At 34.1% G+C, this 17,179-nt stretch overlaps 1 pseudogene; it reads right to left on the bottom strand.

Annotated features, from left to right (window-relative positions):
• Positions 1–4,391: 4,391 nt before the first annotated feature.
• LOC133857490 (receptor-like protein kinase 5) lies at positions 4,392–7,969 on the bottom strand (annotated as a pseudogene).
• Between the last annotated feature and the right edge of the window lie 9,210 nt (positions 7,970–17,179).

Genomic DNA, 17,179 nt, shown 5'->3' with positions numbered 1-17,179 from the left:
AATAGTGTTCAATTAATACTTTAAAATATAATATTAAAAGGCGTATAGACCGGGTCAAGTCAAGTATAAGGCAAGTCTAAGTCTAAGTCGTGACTTTTGGTTGGATTGTTGTGGAAAAAGTAGTATTCATAATTCATCCTCTTTTTATGGTGATTGGGGTTGTTGTGCGTCACATATCTTTGAGATAATGACGTGTGTTGAAGACTCAGTGATAGGCAAGGAGTCTAGCTACCCCATCATCCACCAACGAAGATACTCAAGGTTAAAGTAAATTAGAATCTAATACTGATCTTAATTAATTAGTATCTTTGTAGGTGGATGATAGTAGGAGTCTAGCTACCCCATCACCCACCAACGAAGATACTCAAGATTAAAGTAAATTAGAATCTAATACTGATCTAAATTAATTAGTATCTTTGTAGGTGGAGGATAGTGTCGGAGACTATGAGAGAAAAGATAATGCTATAAAAATATAAAATCAAAATCAAAATAAAGAAAATAAGAATAAAAATTTTACGTGATTCAGTTTATGAGGATAGAAATTTCTTATAAATCGGTTTGTAAGAAATTTCATACAATTCACATATAAGATTGAAATGTGTCTATTGACATGTGAGAAGCACATTGTTTTAATAGCATGCGTTTTTCACATGTTTTTTTTTTGTAGCATTAATAAGGAAATATATGTTTATCACATGTTTAAATGACACATGTTACTCTTGTACCATGTTTTTTTTTTTTTTTTGTAGCATTAATAACAAAATATGTGTTTATCACATGTTTAAATGACACATGTTACTCTTGTATGTGAATTGTATGAAATTTCCTACAAACCGATTTGTATTAACTTATGTCCTGTCTTTGACCCATGTCTTCAATGTAAAGCCCAAAGGGCTACATTGTTGCTTTTATTCATTGATGAGTTTACAGTACAAAATGGCCTACATGGAAAAAAACAAATTCAATGGTTGATTATAAAAATAAAAAAAATAAAAAATTAAGTAGTTAGAGTTGTGCAATATGTGAAAGTTGTGCAAGAAACATTACTCTTATTTATAAAGTTTACAGATGAAATATAATCGAATAGAGAAATGATTCCTACACTCATTTCTCACAACAGCCCTACAACAAGCTGACGTGGCTGGTATTATTTTATTATTTTTTTTGTTTTGTTTTCTTTTCTTCTAGTAAAAAAATAATAAAATATTATCAGCCACGTCAGCTTGTTGTGGGGCTGTTGTGAGAAATGAGTGTAGGGATCATTTCTCAATCGAATAATGATTCAATGCCACCCAAATATACAACTTTTCACTATCTTGTCTATATGGCAAGGTGGTCCCCCACTACTTTTTGAGTTTTTTTATTTTTTAAAAATAAATTAAGGTGAGGGACCACCTTGCCACATAGACAAGGTGGTGAAAAGTTGTATATTTAGGTGGTAGTGAATCATTACTCAATATAATCCTAATCAAATCTCTTAATTTAGGGTAATTCAATATCCTCAAATCTCTAAATTCAACGTAATCTAATTTTTATCGAAGATAATACAATTCTCATCAAATTTCTAACTTCAAGATAATCCAAATATAATCTAAAAGATGAGAGGTGAACTCCTTCCCTATTTAAACTTACTTTAATCTTGAGTATCTGTGTTGGTGGATGATGAGGTAGATCACCGGGTCTTCAATAATGTGCAAAGTATTTCTTTTGAAACCCAATATTATAAAAATTTGAAACAAAAAATCCAATAAATCTTCAACTGGAAAGATATGAACAATAAAGGCAGCAAGCTCAGGATTTGACTTGACCCGACAAACAATTTGATTGTCTAATAATGCAGTAGTTTCAAAATTCCGGCCTTTCTTCTATAGAATTTTCTCTACAACTTGAAACTTTGATGGCTGAAAGTTTTTATGTGGTTTAATGAGAATTAAGGAAGGTTTGTGTTTGAGTTTAGGCTTGGGAAGGTAAAACTAAAAAGAAAACTATGGAAGGTAAAAATTAATTTTGAAGATCGAGTTCATCTCGTAGAAAAATATAAAAGTTCAAAAGATATTTTAAAATTTTGGGGGGATAGTGCCCCAGCCTAAAGGGTTCATTGTTTCACCTCTACCTCCACACCTTATGAAAATCATGGCTCAAAAGACTTATATAGGTGAGGGAAAATTTGAATTTTTTAAGCCAAGTCGGTTAAGAATTAAAACAATTTGTGCTAGTTAGATCAAGTTTGTTTGAATGAAAATTAGGGTTTCTAAATATCACATCACTTCAATCCAACAATCGAGGCTCTAGCTTTTAAGTATGAAACACAACTCGGATTTTAGAATTGAAACATTTATGATGCACTGATTCATTCGAATGAGTTGCAATCGAAGCTTTCTAAACTTTAATTCTATCATTTTCTTGAACCGCGCCCACTTGAGACCGACTCAACCCTAAAGCCAAAACCTTATATATAACTCAATTACATCAAGCTGTTGTACGTTTGGTCTGGGGCAGTAATCTTTGGAAATAATACCCCAAGTGTTTATTTTGGAAGGTTTTGGTGGGGATCCCTAGCTACATACGGGGAGGGTCTTACCGGCCAATAGGCTTCTTTTAGTGAGACAAACTAATCATTTTCATGATGCCATGTTAATTAGCATCAAGAAAGAAGAAAATTAAATCCACTCAATTCAATCTTCTGTTCTAAATATGTTTTTATTTCGAGGGATGTAGAATGTGACAGATTGGACTCAGCACTCAAATAAAAGTATAAAAATTAGATTACCAGTTCTTTCTCAGTGCTTGACTAGTTAACTTTTTTCTAACAACAATTCCACTCCTACGCATGAAGATTATTGTCAGTTGTTATGTTAATACATGTATTTTCAGTTCTTAATTAAAGTATGTCGGATCATATTTCGCTGCTTCCTTCTGTTGTGCCAAGAGATATCAATTCCTAATTAAGAGATATTTCTCCTTAAAAGGAGGAAATGAGGAATAGTTGTTAACCTTAAAAAGGTAGGAATAGCTGTCTCTCGAAAATGGAATAGCTCTAAAGATCATTTTCTCAAAAAATCATTTTTTTTTTTTTGGTATATGATTTTTAGAATTAGGGTATTGTAATCATTTCTGTTTTGATCCTAAACGAATGAATAGGAATGATCATCTTATTCTAACTTTTTGTATTTTTTAGGAGGGAAAACGTGCAAATTGACTGGAAATGTACTAATCCAAACAAAAATTTGACTGGAAAAGTGAGTGAATTGAAACAAACGTGAGCCAGTTAAAAGTGCGTGGAATTGAAGTCTTCCACCAATTTTTTGTCGAACTTCCATGTTTCCACAAAGGCGTGATCCATCCTTGTCCAAGTGTCTCTTTCATTGCTCACAGACAAAAGTAAGTGATCTCTTTCCTTTGAATGTTCAATGCCATCTTTCCCGTTGTTCACGTTATATTAGGTTGAGTAAAAACGGGGCGGATAATAATTACTCGCATATGCTATTCGAACATATTTATTATTCGTATATACGGATGTGGTTAGCAAAAATTATCATTCGCATAAATAACAGTTTTTAGAGTATACAGATACAGTTATTAACTGCATCCACATACATTTTATTTATAAAATATATTTAATTAAATTTATTAAAACGACGTTGTTTTGGTATTATCTCATATGTGAATAACAATTTTCTAATATGTATTAAGCTAAATAATGAATGAAATAAAAATTTTATGACAAAATGATTAGTAAGTGTAATAGTGCATGTTCAACTATTACAAATGGTCGTCTTTTTTCTTCTACGTACTAATCTTCAAAACGGTCATCTTTGATCTTTTATTCAAGTGCCCCTCTTCAACTATTTCTATTCTTAAGCCTCAAAAATAATATTATCAGGACAAATCAATAATTCATCTTTGCACCAAAAATCAATATAATGCCTACTATGACCAATAATAAATTCTGACAAATTCAGAGAAAAATTCTTTTTATGCATCGATTCTAAATGGAACAAATAATCTTCATAGGAAAGTCTTTTGTAAATGCTCTTTTTTTTTCTTTTAATAAGTATTGCAGAAGGAACAAATTACAGGGAATAAGAAACAGACAAACAAAAACAAACTAATAATTGAAAAATTCAATCAAGACAGACAACTAGCATCTTACATCACTGGTGGAAAAGAGATATGTTTAAACTCGGAGAAAAAAAAAATTACCAAAATATTTTTAATGGCATTGAAATATTTGTCATTAATTCAATATCCGATAACTAAATTACTGATTTTCCGTCCCCAAGGGATAGCTCAATCGGCTGGGGACCATGCCACATGAAGCGGATGTCATTAGTTCGAATCCTCACTCCCCTCTCTTGTATAGACATGTCAAAAAAAAAAAAAAAAAAAAACTACTGATTTTCCTGCATCAGTCCCGTACCATTGCCCACTTGAATTAGATTGAAGCCATCATATTCCTCCGAGTGAATATTTAGGTTGCTTAGGTCGGAGGAGATGTGGTGGGTAGCACCGATGTTCGGGTACCAATTTAGGTCCTGGAATTGTGCCGCGGCAGCAGTGTCGGCTGTGGGATTGGGCCCATCAGCTTGATAGGTTTGATCAAACCTGTAGTAGCAGACCAAAGCTCTGTGGCCCAATTTGCCACATACTTGACAGGTGGGCCTTCGGCCAGAACTACTGTGCGGTTCATTTGGACCTGAAGAGCAACGATTTGGGGCTGGGTTTGGTCGGAGCAGATTCTTCAAAACCTCTTTCATGGACGGCCTTTCAGAAGGATTCGTACATGTACACAAGATTCCAAGTTTGAAGACGAAGCACATTTCATCCAAGTTGCAGGGTTTCCTAACCTCCTCGTCCAAGACATCAACTATATTTTTGCTGTCCTGAATCTGTCGCCATGCCCATTGGACAAAATGGAGAAACAAACACCATAATCAAAATAGAACTTAGAAATTATTATGTTACACGTACACCTGGAGCTATGTAGCCGAAAGAGCCAGCCACAGCTGACGTTGTAGCAGATTCTCTCTGTTTGATCAACATCTTGGCGAGACCAAAATCAGCGATTTTTGCATTAAACTCAGAATCCAAACGAATGTTGCTTGACTTCACATCTCGATGAACAATGGGTTGTGAGCAGTCATGGTGCATATAGGAGAGTCCATGGGCAACACCAACTGCTATCTGCAACCTCTTAGGCCAATCCAGGTTGCCTTGCTGGACTGAATCTGAGAAAGTTGATGCTCCACTCTTCCTATGCAGCCATAGATCCAAGCTACCATTTTCCAAATACTCGTAGACAAGAAGTTTTGAATCCTCACTGGAGATAAAACAGAGCAACTTCACTATCTTGGAATGTCGTATGGAACTCAGTGTTTTAACTTCGGCAAGAAATTGTTTTTCAAGCTTCTGCTCTAGCATTCCACTATTCCAAATCCTCTTCACAACAACAATATCACGTGAAGGATTCACTGCAACACGGTATACGATCCCTGATCCACCGCGGCCTATCACGTTATTTTGTGTCATTCCTGACATAATGTCTGATCCCGTAAAATTCAGCCTGTGGAATGGGGTGAGCTCCCAACTCAAATCCAATCCTTGCTTTCTTCTCATGAAAATGCTGATCACGAAGAATAAAGCTAGTAGAAGTGTTGCTATCACTGAACATATTATCAAAACAAGAATTCGAATCGAAATTTTGCTTGATTTGGAATTGCATTTGTCAATGTTTACAGATGAGCTATAAGCACAAAGACCAGGATTGTTCAAGAAGCTTCCTGCATATACATCATTATCGAATCCAATTGGGATCCTCCCAGTCAAATGATTGGAAGAGAGATTGAGAAAAATTCCTGATAGGCGGCCAAGTTGCACTGGAATTTGGCCAGACAGTTGGTTTTCTGACAAGTCCAATTCAGTAAGGCCTACTAATAAACCAAATTCCTCTGGAATTTGTCCAGAGATTGCATTTCTGCAAAGGTTTAGGGTAGTCAGCAATTTCCATGATAGAATATTTGAAGGAAGAGAGCCTGAGAGTCGATTATGATAAAGCAAAAGGGTAGTTAAATAAGGAAGAGCTGTTATTTCTTGAGAAATTGTGCCATTTAGGAGGTTATTACTAACGTCGAGAACCACCAAATTCTTCCAGGAAGACACTCCTGTCGGAATCTTACCCGAGAGTTGGTTGTTAGCAAGCCAAAGAGAAGTTAATTGAGGAAGATCTGCTATTTTTTGAGGAATTGTGCCATCTGAGAGGTTATTACTAGCGTCAAGAACCTCCAAATTCTTCCAAGAAAACACTCCTGTTGGGATTTTACCAGAGAGTTTATTGTTAGCAAGCAAAAGAGTAGTTAAGTTAGGAAGAGCTGCTATTTCTTGAGGAATTGTGTCATCTAAGAGGTTATTACTTGCATCGAGAACCACCAAATTCCTCCAAGAAGACACTCCCGCCGGAATTTTACCCGAAAACCTATTATGACTAATCTCTAATTGATTGCGTGACAATCTCTCAGGAAGCTCATCTGTAAATGAATTGTCACTTAACATCAAGATGCTCAAATTCAATAATGTCCATCGGCCACTAAGAACATTTCCAGAAAATCTATAAAATGACACGTGTCAATTTGGACGCGTGTCTACAGTAACGGGTACTGTAGACACGCGTCAAAATGAAGGTGTTTTTGTAGTGAATTGTTGCAATTTCCAAGCGACTGCATGGGGCAATTGACCACTCAGGTCGTTGTTGAAAGCTACCACTCCTACCAATCTTCCATTATCATCCAAGTGTTGTGGCAGCGGGCCAGAAAGCTTATTGGAAGACACCTGAAACTCTTCAAGCATAGAATACCACCCAAGGTCTGGAGGTAGAGTACCTGATAAATTGTTGCTAAACAAATTAAAATTTATCAGCCCTAGAAGACAGCCTATGCTATCTGGAATTTTTCCAGATAATTGATTGATAAACAAAGCCAAATCCGATAGTTTGGTGAGTCTTCCAAAATCATCGGGTATTGTTCCAGTCAAGTTATTCTCAAATAGATCAACGACGTCTATATTTAAAGCCTCAACCACCCGAGGAATCTCGTCGGACAATTTGTTTTTGTAAAGGTACATTATACGCAAATTCTTCAGCAAAAACAAACCGCTCGGGATTTTACCGCTGAGATTGTTCCTTGACAAATCCAAATGCTCCAGTGCCGCCATTTCTCCAATCGTGTCTGGGATTTCTCCTACCAAATTGGAGCCTGCCACCCAAAGATACTTCAGTTTCTTCAACCCTGTGAACTCCGAAGGAAACCTTGCTGGCATGATCGTCGTCATGTAGGCCAATTCTAGTTGTTCAAGATTGGACAAGTTGCCAATTTCTAGCGGGAAAGAACCGTTAAACTGACATGCGAAAAGCTGAAGTGATCTCAACTCTATTAATTTCCCAATGGATGCTGGGATGTTTCCGGAGAAGCTGTTGGCTCCAAGGTTGAGCAGGCGAAGCTGAGCCATGCGGTGAATGTCGTCAGGGACCGTGCCGGCAAAGAAATTTTGCGAGAGGTTGAGGTATTGGAGTTTGGAGCAGTTGTAAAGAAGTCGTGGGAACTCATTAGAGGTCATATAGTTGTATGAAAGGTCAAGGGTTGTGAGGTTCTTGAGGTCACACATGAAGGGAGGGACTGTTCCGATGATATTCATGTTTTTGAGGGATAGTCTGGTGACTGATGAGCTATCGGTACTGCAGGTGATCTCTGGCCAGATACAATGGGAGGATGAGTTTGATGAGGTCCAATGGCTGAGGGGCGGGGGGTTTTGCCAGTGTTGCTTTAGCTTCAGTAGAACTGCGTGCTCTTGATCATGGAGCTGATCAGAGGTTGCATGGCTGAAGAGGAGAAGGAAGAGGCTTGTGTAGAAAGAGAGTTTGATGCATTTTTTTGTTGTTTTCGTCATTAATTTGGAGGTTGAGTTCGTTACTTCTTGTTTGAACTCTCGTCCCAATTATGCGATCTGAAGCGCTTGAAACCATATACATAAAGACGTTAGACGTTGAAACCAATGGTCAATAATCAAACGTGAAACTTTGGACAAGAAAGAAAATTATATTCATCACTTTGATACTTTATGCTAAAAAGACATTAAATGTGGGACGTCCTATGCATATTGCAAGTAACCCGAGGGGAGAATGACTCATACCCACACCCAAAAGCCTTTTTATTAAAATTCTCCCACCCTTTAGTTTGCGGTGTGAATAGAATAGAAAAACAAAACAAATAAAAAGAAACAAATTAAGATGCGCACGCCTGAGAAACGTACCAGAACAAGAAGCTAGAAAAGAAAAGAAGGATTAAAGAATAAGAAGAGAATGGCATGGGTTTAAGGTAAGTAGAACTGATTAATTAAGGATTTTATGAAAATAATACGTCCAAAAATAAAGATTTTCAAAATGAAATGTATTTTGGTGTATATACATGAGCATATGTCTTATTTTCATTGATTCTCAAAGTAAATGATAAATTTTAAATAAATCATGCAAATAGTGAATTGAGCTATATTTTGATATTGAGAGTCACTTTTTTTTGCTTAAGAAAAGGTTTCAGTCCCAATACAGGGGCCGTACAACCCAGCCAAACGAAGTAAAAATGCTTGACAAAAAGTGTATGACATTTGGGAGATGATTTTTAATATATTTGAATCATTGCATTATTTTATTTATTATAGTTTTGAAAGTATAATCCTGAATGAACTAACTTGCCTTGTGTACACTTATACTTTTATTTATTCATAAATTTGTTCTTGAAAATAACCTTTAAAAATATACTTGTACTATATATACATTTCGTAAAATTCTTTTGAAAATCTTTTTTGCTTTTTTTGTTCTCAATTTGAAATATTATAACAAGCAGGCTCATGTACACAAAACATTCATGGTAAAATATTAATATCATGGTATGTAACTCATGTAAGTAAATGCATGCAAATAATATCATTTATACCTTCAATACATCATGTTCATTAGTTAGGATTCTCCTCTTAAAAAAAATAGTGAATTTTGCTAAGTGGAAATCTGACGTTAATTATCAGTTTTAGCCATGGGTAGTGATTGGTGGGGACTCTCAACTAGCTCCCATCTCCCACTTTTCAATAAATAAATCACTTTTATTCAAAAAGTAATTTTTTTTTTATTATTTTAAATAAAAATAATTTATTTTTTGAAAAATGAAAGATGGGAGCCGGTTGGGAGTATCACCGATCACTATACTTCAGCCATTCATTAGGTTGTATACGAGTCATGTCCACAAGGATCGGAGAAAGTCTAAAAAGAAACATCTAAAAAATTGGTCCGAGCAACCACCATCAACTATCATGTGATGTGATGGCCATGATATTGGTAATGAAACATAAAGATTGCTGAATAAGAAAATATTTTATAGGGATCTAGGTGCAAAGAATATAAAATGGTATTGAGAATCAAATTAAATCATATTTAATTGCATTACAATCAATTCTGACAAAACACTTAAAAGAAGAATTTAAATGACAATACAAATCTAAAAGATAGTTTTCTAATTATTTTGGGACTCGTAACAATATATAGCAGTAATTATAAGGACAAAAATTAGCTACAAACTGATTTAATAAACTGATAAATATCTTAAAACATGTGAGAAACACATGTAATTTTTAATGAACTTTAACAGTTTTAACTTTTAGTTTGTTTTTATTTTTGTTCTTCTTTCTTTCTTTCTTTTCTTTTTCCATTTTTTTTTTTTAAAAAAAAAAAACTTTCTTCTTCTAATTTAACCCCTCTCTCAAAAACAAGCCGTAAATGCAGTGCAGCAGGTTTTTTTTTTCGAAGTTTTTTTTTTTTTTTTTCATCACGAAAAAAAAAAAAAAAAAAAAAAAAACCCCGATGCATGGTTCTTTGTTAGAATTGTTTTTTTTTTTTTTGTTAGATATTTTTTGCAAAAACTTGGAAAAAGAAAAAATCATTCTTGTTAAGTTGTCATCCCATGTGAGTGGATGATGTTTTCCATTATTTTCTAGGTAATCAAACAGAGTGCATTATGTTTTCCATTATTTTCTAGGTTATCAAAACAGAGCGCATTATGTATTCCTTTTCCAATAATAGTTTTCTCATCGATAGTAAATTAGTAATGATGCCATATCTTTGAAAGTAATCAAGTCAAGCATAGAAACTTGGTATGATTCGGGTAGAGATAAACAATTTTGGACTTGTGTCGGTGTTTGAGAGTGAAAATTTTACGAGTGAGGACTTAACCGTAAAAAACTCAGTTAATTATATTTAAAAAAAAAAAAATTCTTACAAATTCATTTATAAGAAATTTCTTATAAACTAACTTTTAATAGTGATATATGCCTCTTGCACATGAAAAATACATTTTTTTTTTCAAATTAAAACACATTTTTTTAATTGCATGTGCTTCTTACATGCATTTTTAATAGCTTAAAGAACATGTCGCTTTTAGATACTGGTTTGTATGAGTTTCTTACAAACCAGTTTGTAAAAAATTTGTGTCCTTCAAAAAATGTTTCTCACATGTAAGAGGTCATTTTTTGAAGGACACATGACAATTTATTAGATTGGGTTCCTAATTTTTATGAAATTTCTGTCCAATTTGTAGAATTTTTAGTATATATATTTTTTTATTTAAAATTGTTCTTATCGTTTTTTTTTCTTTTAATTTTTTTTTTCAAAAGATATGTAGAATTCATTTCTACTGCAAGACATTTAGTTTCAACAGATGACACATTGTGTGTTGAGCTACATATAATTCATTTAGTGTAGAATTTAATTTGCACAAAATGAAATTTACTTTATTCTAAATATTATTTTTAATAAACGAACTTAGTTGACTTCTTGGTTTTAACTTTAAAGTGGGCTCTCCAACAACAAAATTCAAAACGAAAAAATACTCTACAGAAAATACAACAAAATAGTAGAAAATAGGTCAAAAATTGACTTGGTTCTCTTAGAAAGGCCACATAAAGCGATAACTGAAACGGCAACCAAACGGATGCCAAAGAAGGATAAGCATTAATGGTTTCCGAACAAAATCTGTCGAAGAGGAGGACCAATCTTCATAAGCATAAGTTTCTGCAACAAGATCAAACTACAAAAACATAAGGAGACTAAAACCCATAGAAACCAAAAAAAAAAAAAAAAAAAAAAAAAAGGCAACAAAATACATAAAGAGTAACAGCAAAACACACAACAAGACACCTCAAACTAGAAGCATCGGCGGAAGAAGGCGACAAAAGGGTGGAGCGTGGGAGCAATGCGCGAGCTAGTGAGATCCACACGCGGGAACTTGAGGGCCAAACAGAGGTGTGCAGAGAGGTGACGGGGTAGAGAGACCAAGGAAGACGGTAGTGAGGTGCTTCTCAGTAGTTGCGACTAACGTAAAGTAACATATCGACCTCCTCCCCCAACAACTCCTTGAGTGTACTCTCCTTACAGCTGCTGAATTTAGAGTAGTGTTCATACAACCCCCCATCCATGGCTATCACCCCCTTCTGCTTCTCCCCATCCCTCATCGTGTCTCTTCCCAATTTCTTCAGGATGCCAAAGATCCCAGCAGCAGAGAGACGGGCTCCTCGTGTAGCAACAATGTCGCAGACCTCCACAATGACTCTTCTCATTTTCAATTTCAGGGAGGTATTAGATATCTATGTTAGAAATAATCAACATATTATTTAATCTAACATGCGCAGCGGAAAACGAATAAACAGGATTCAGGCTTACCTCTAGCCATGTTTGCTCAAGCGTCTCCACGATCCATCTGAAGAACAAGAAAGATTATTTGAGGGATCTTCTAACCTATGCCTATTGCTTGATGGCTGTACTGATGGTGTACACAGGCACTCTATTTATAGGCTAGGTTAGGGACCCTCAAAATGGTAAACACCGTATTTGTTTCCTTCCATCAAGGAAACAATATCGTTAATTGATTTTAAAATCAATTAACCGATTCCATATTTACGGTAATCTAAATTAATAGAAATAACCATAATACCGATTCCATATTTACGGTAATCTAAATTAATGGAAATATCCATAATGCCGTATATGTTTATTGAAAAAATAATAAACATAGTAAATACCGTAAATGTGATATAAAGGCCACAACCAAAAATGAATAATATATTACATTCTCCCACTTGGACTTTATAACACATGACCATATGGTATTAGGTTCTTTAGTTTTGGCCAATCTTTTATGGAATCCTCCAACTCAGTTAAGAAATGTTTCACACGAATCATGGCGGTAAAACCATTATAAAATTAGGTCGTCCCTTCCATGTATCACGATGTAAAACACTCCTTACATGAGTACCTTATGGATAATCAAGCTTTATGAATGAACTTCCTATAAGTCATTCGGGTCCAACTTTATTTATCCTCATGGATAAAATAACAAATGTGCACAAAAAATCTTTATTACAATAACTTTATGTCTATAGACCAAAAAGAGACAAACCAAGCGAAAATGAATTAATGAGTCTCATATATTCCGCATGACTTTATTCTTTCTTTACCGGTAAACTTTAAGTCATGGGATCCGCAATCATTAATTCAGTACTTATATGCTCAATAGACCCTTTATGTCTCTTAATGTTATCTCTCGTACTGAGATACTTAATGTCGATTTACTTCTGCTTCTACTCTTTATTCTTATAAAAGAAGATTATAGTAGAATTACCGCAGAGTATCTTTATGGTCTAACTGTAAAATCGACAAGATTGAGACTTTCAACAAATGTCTCAACCATCATGCCTGTGTACCAAATTCATAGCACGCTAGACTTTTAGCTTTCTTGGTAGACGTAGCAACTATAGTCTGCAAACTGTATCTCTAGGATCTATCCTTCAATAAAAAGATATATACCTTAGAGTAGACTTTCTACTATCTACACAATCAGCAAACTCAAATCTAAACAACTAACCACCTTCAAATGGAAAGTGTATCCTTAGGTTAAGTTGTTCTTCTTGGTTCCTTGCATATACCGCAAGACTTTATTTGCAGCACTTTATTGACCCAATATTCTTATTGTCAGTCATATGGTTATGCATAATGCAGATGCTTAAAGAAAAAACTTTTCATCTGCCCTTATTCCAATACCTTTTGGGACATTAATCTGTATTTAATTGGTCTTTCTTAATTGCTACTGAAGGTGCAAATCCTTCATTCTAAATTTTTCCAAAACTTTTTTCAATGTAGGCCTTCCGAGACAATGTTAATATTCTTTATGTCTCTGTGAATCTCTATGTCAAAAGACATAAGAGGTTTCACCCAAATCCTTCATTTCAAAGTTTTGTGAACTTTATGTAGCAAACCTAAATCACCACTTGCAAATATAGGACTAGAAAGATTACTGTACTCCCACTGACCTTAAGGTATATATACTAATCAACAAGGTTTTCTATAAACAATAACCTTGTAAAAAGTATCTTACCATTGAGAGATCTATCACAGCCCATAAATAGAATTCTTTAATTTGCAAGCTTTCTGACTGTTATTTATAAAACCTTTTGATTGTTTCATGTAAACTTCGTCCTTAAAATCCCTATTCAGAAAAGTTGTTTTCGCATCCACTTGATGTAGCTCTGGATCAAAAATAAGTTACTAATGCTATGATCATCTTGATGAACCATCCTTAGACACTGGAGAGAATGTTTCACGATAATCAATGCCTTCCTTATGAGTAAAACCATTGGCTACGAGTCTAGCTCGACCCTTCAGCCATGGACTTAACTCTCACTTCATGGCACTGAATCTCAATGTGGAGTTTTCTCCACTCATAGCATGTGAAAACAAATTTGGATCATCTTTATGTCCAATGTTAATATCAGACTCTGGGAGATATACAACATGATCACTAAGAATTGTTGATCTCCTTATTCTATAGGATTTTCTTAATTCTACTTCCTCTTCATTTTTGCAATGGGAGAATAGACTTTTGAACCTGTTCTGTATGAGTTGGTTGTTCTAGAAATGATTGTGGCTCAGGATAATCAATCTGATTTTCCCTGAATACAATCAATCATCCTCTATGAGGAGGAGATTTAGCCAACTCTAGTGCTTCCTCAAATTTCAATTTGTGTGAATGAGCACTCCCACTAGGTTCTGCATCCTCTAGAAATTTTACAATCAACAACTCTAGGATTATATGAAGGATAATAAAACATTATAACCCCTTAAAGTTTACTAGATAGCTCATAAAAGATCTACTGGTTGTCCTTAAATCTAATTTCCTAAGGCGAGGATTATAAATCCTCTCTTTAGTAAGGCAACCCCATATGTGTAAATAATGTAAACAAGCTTCCATCTATTTCATACTTTAAAAGGTGTCATAAGGACAACCTTAGATGAAATCCTGTTTAACATATACACAACGGTCTTCAAAGCTTTACTCTATAAGGGTAATAGCAGATTAGTATTACTGATCATTTCTCCTTTGTGTGTACCTACCTTAATACTATATGCCTATATTAGATCTTATGATCTTCATATTGTTTCTCTTCTTCTTCCTTATAGGTATTGAAAGCATTCAATACCCCAGCTTTAATATTTAGAAGATAGAGATACATAAACTTTATATGGTCATCACTAAAAGAGATAAAAAATATCTCTGACCATTTAGGCAATGAGTATAAAAAGGTCAACACCTTTCAATGTACATGATCTCAAGAATCTCAAAATGCTCTCTTTGGCACCTCTAGTGGTCTTGTTGGTATGCTTTCCCTTATGCAGCCCACACAAGAACCAAAGTCAATAAATTACCGACTTTTATTTTATGTATGGAGATATATTTCAATCTCCAAAGCCATAACCAGAGCATTTTAAATTCTCAAAGACTCTACTTTACGTCAACATCACTATGCAGAAATAAACAAATAATTTTGTTTCAAAATTTGGGACGTAGATCAATTTTAAATAGACTTTAAATAAACCTCAACCAATATTCCACCAAAGATAAGAAAAACTTCAAGTTTAAAATAAAATTGAAATTTTTAACAAGCCAAACTAGAAAATAAATTTCTAAAAAAAAAATTATGGAATATAAATCATTTTTTAGGTCAAAATTATGACTGAATTTTAAAATTAACCTATAGATCCCAACAAGCTCAAATTATAAACACGTGTTATCCATTTTAAAAAGGACTCTGCATTTGTGTTGACAATGTGGATTGTTAAACCATAATCAATCCACAATATATTTGATTGAGTCGCTAAAAGAGATTCACGACATACTAGATATGGAGATTATCTTTATTTTAAGTCATTTCTTATACTTCATGCAATCTTTCTTTATATGCCCTCAATTTTCATTATTTCATGAGAAATAGGTATCTTGATTGCCATAATACTTTATTGGCACCTTATTCTCATGCTTTAAGTGTTGGACATGATTGCATTTATTGGTCCTTCCCTTGACATGAGTAATCATGTGAACACTTTATAAATTCTCTCATACCCTTGAACACACATGGTTAGAAGTTTATTTACTAACCATTTATCCTTATGTGTGTTACAAGATAAAATTCTACACTTAGAAGAAAGAATTCAAAAATGAAATAGACCAACAATGACTCAAAAATCTCAATCTTTAGGGACTTAAGCTAATCTATAATATCCTTCATTCCCATAATGGGATTATAAACACTTCAGAAACTGTAAAAGGTTTGTCTTTAAAGCTTTTTCTATTAGGGTGCTGGCCAAGTTTTGTTTGAACTTACTAAATGTTCATAAACAACCTTTATAAAACTTTGGCTCTAAAACATTCAGGAATAAATCCCTGATGACTTTAGTGACATGAGATTTCATGAACATCTAACTTAAGTGATTAAATCACTCCCACCGTTCATGCTTAATAATCTCACGTGGCGTACTTAATTCCGCGGGAGTAGGTGGTTTGTCCACACGGAGTACCAAAATTTTTAACACCCCAAATGAAAAAAGCATATCAATCATTTTTCCAGTCAGAAAAATATTATCATAATGTATTGGAATATAAAACCACCAAAAGGTAGAGTAACAGGAATAGCTGCAATAACCCAAAATTAAAATAAATACTTTAATGCTATGAAGTAACTTTATTTTAAATTAGCCAATGCCAATTTAAATAGTAAATTTCAACCTACCTTTGGGCAAAGGTTGCATCACGCATGAAATTTACTCTTTATTGATAAGACTAATAAATTTAAATATTAATAAATAAAATTCTTCGTACCTTTGGGCAACCGAAATAAATTTTACTTTTAATACTAAATTTGTTATCTCATTCTAATTAAGTCATAAAAATAAAAACTTCCCTTTGGGGATAGGTAATTAAATTTATGAGTTAATTACAATACGATGTTAATTTTTCTATATGAAGTTCATGTGTACGATCCTTATGCAATTATTACAAAATTAGGATGCTTTGGCTCTCCCAAAATCATAATAATCACGCTGTAATTCATGAACATCTAATAAATCTTTATGAGGTTCATGCGTGTGATCCTGATGTAATTATCATACAAAAATGGGATGCTTTGGCTCTCCCATAATTATTATGATAATTACGTGTGTGTAATCTTGATGCAATTATCATTCAAAATTGGGATGCTGTGGCTCTCCCAAAATTATCATGATAATTGCTACTTCATTAACATCTAACAACTTTATAGATGCCCCCTTAATGGCCTTATGAATATAACAAACCAATACTTAAATGGGGTAAACAGCATTTTCCAAGGTGCAAGCAGATGAGCTCCCAGGAAAGTGAGAGGGGGTCACACCGGACACACTTAAATCCCAAGACTTTCCTTGCCAGAACTTTTCCCGACATTGCATTCTTAGATATTACTGTAAACACACCAGTATATATGGTATTGTTAATTATTCTTAGGTCTAGGCATCAAACAATTTATATTTAAACAATATAAATTTAAAATATATATTCCTCAATTCATGTATTAAATAAACAATAATTTTAATACACAGTACTGTAAATAATAAAGGGAATAAAACTTTAATATGAGGACATAATAAAACACATGGCCTAATGGTTTAGTAAGTGGCCAAGGCTCTTTACACCTGGTGAACCCAGGTTCTAAACACCATAAGGCCTAAATTCTCCTTTTAAAAAGAACTTGATGGGTTACTGAAAAGGGTTGCTGTATTGGG

This window comes from Alnus glutinosa, chromosome 14 (assembly GCF_958979055.1).
Source record: "Alnus glutinosa chromosome 14, dhAlnGlut1.1, whole genome shotgun sequence".
NCBI lineage: Eukaryota > Viridiplantae > Streptophyta > Magnoliopsida > Fagales > Betulaceae > Alnus > Alnus glutinosa.
Note: the sequence above shows the minus strand (reverse complement) of the source record. Positions and strands in the feature narration are given on the sequence as shown.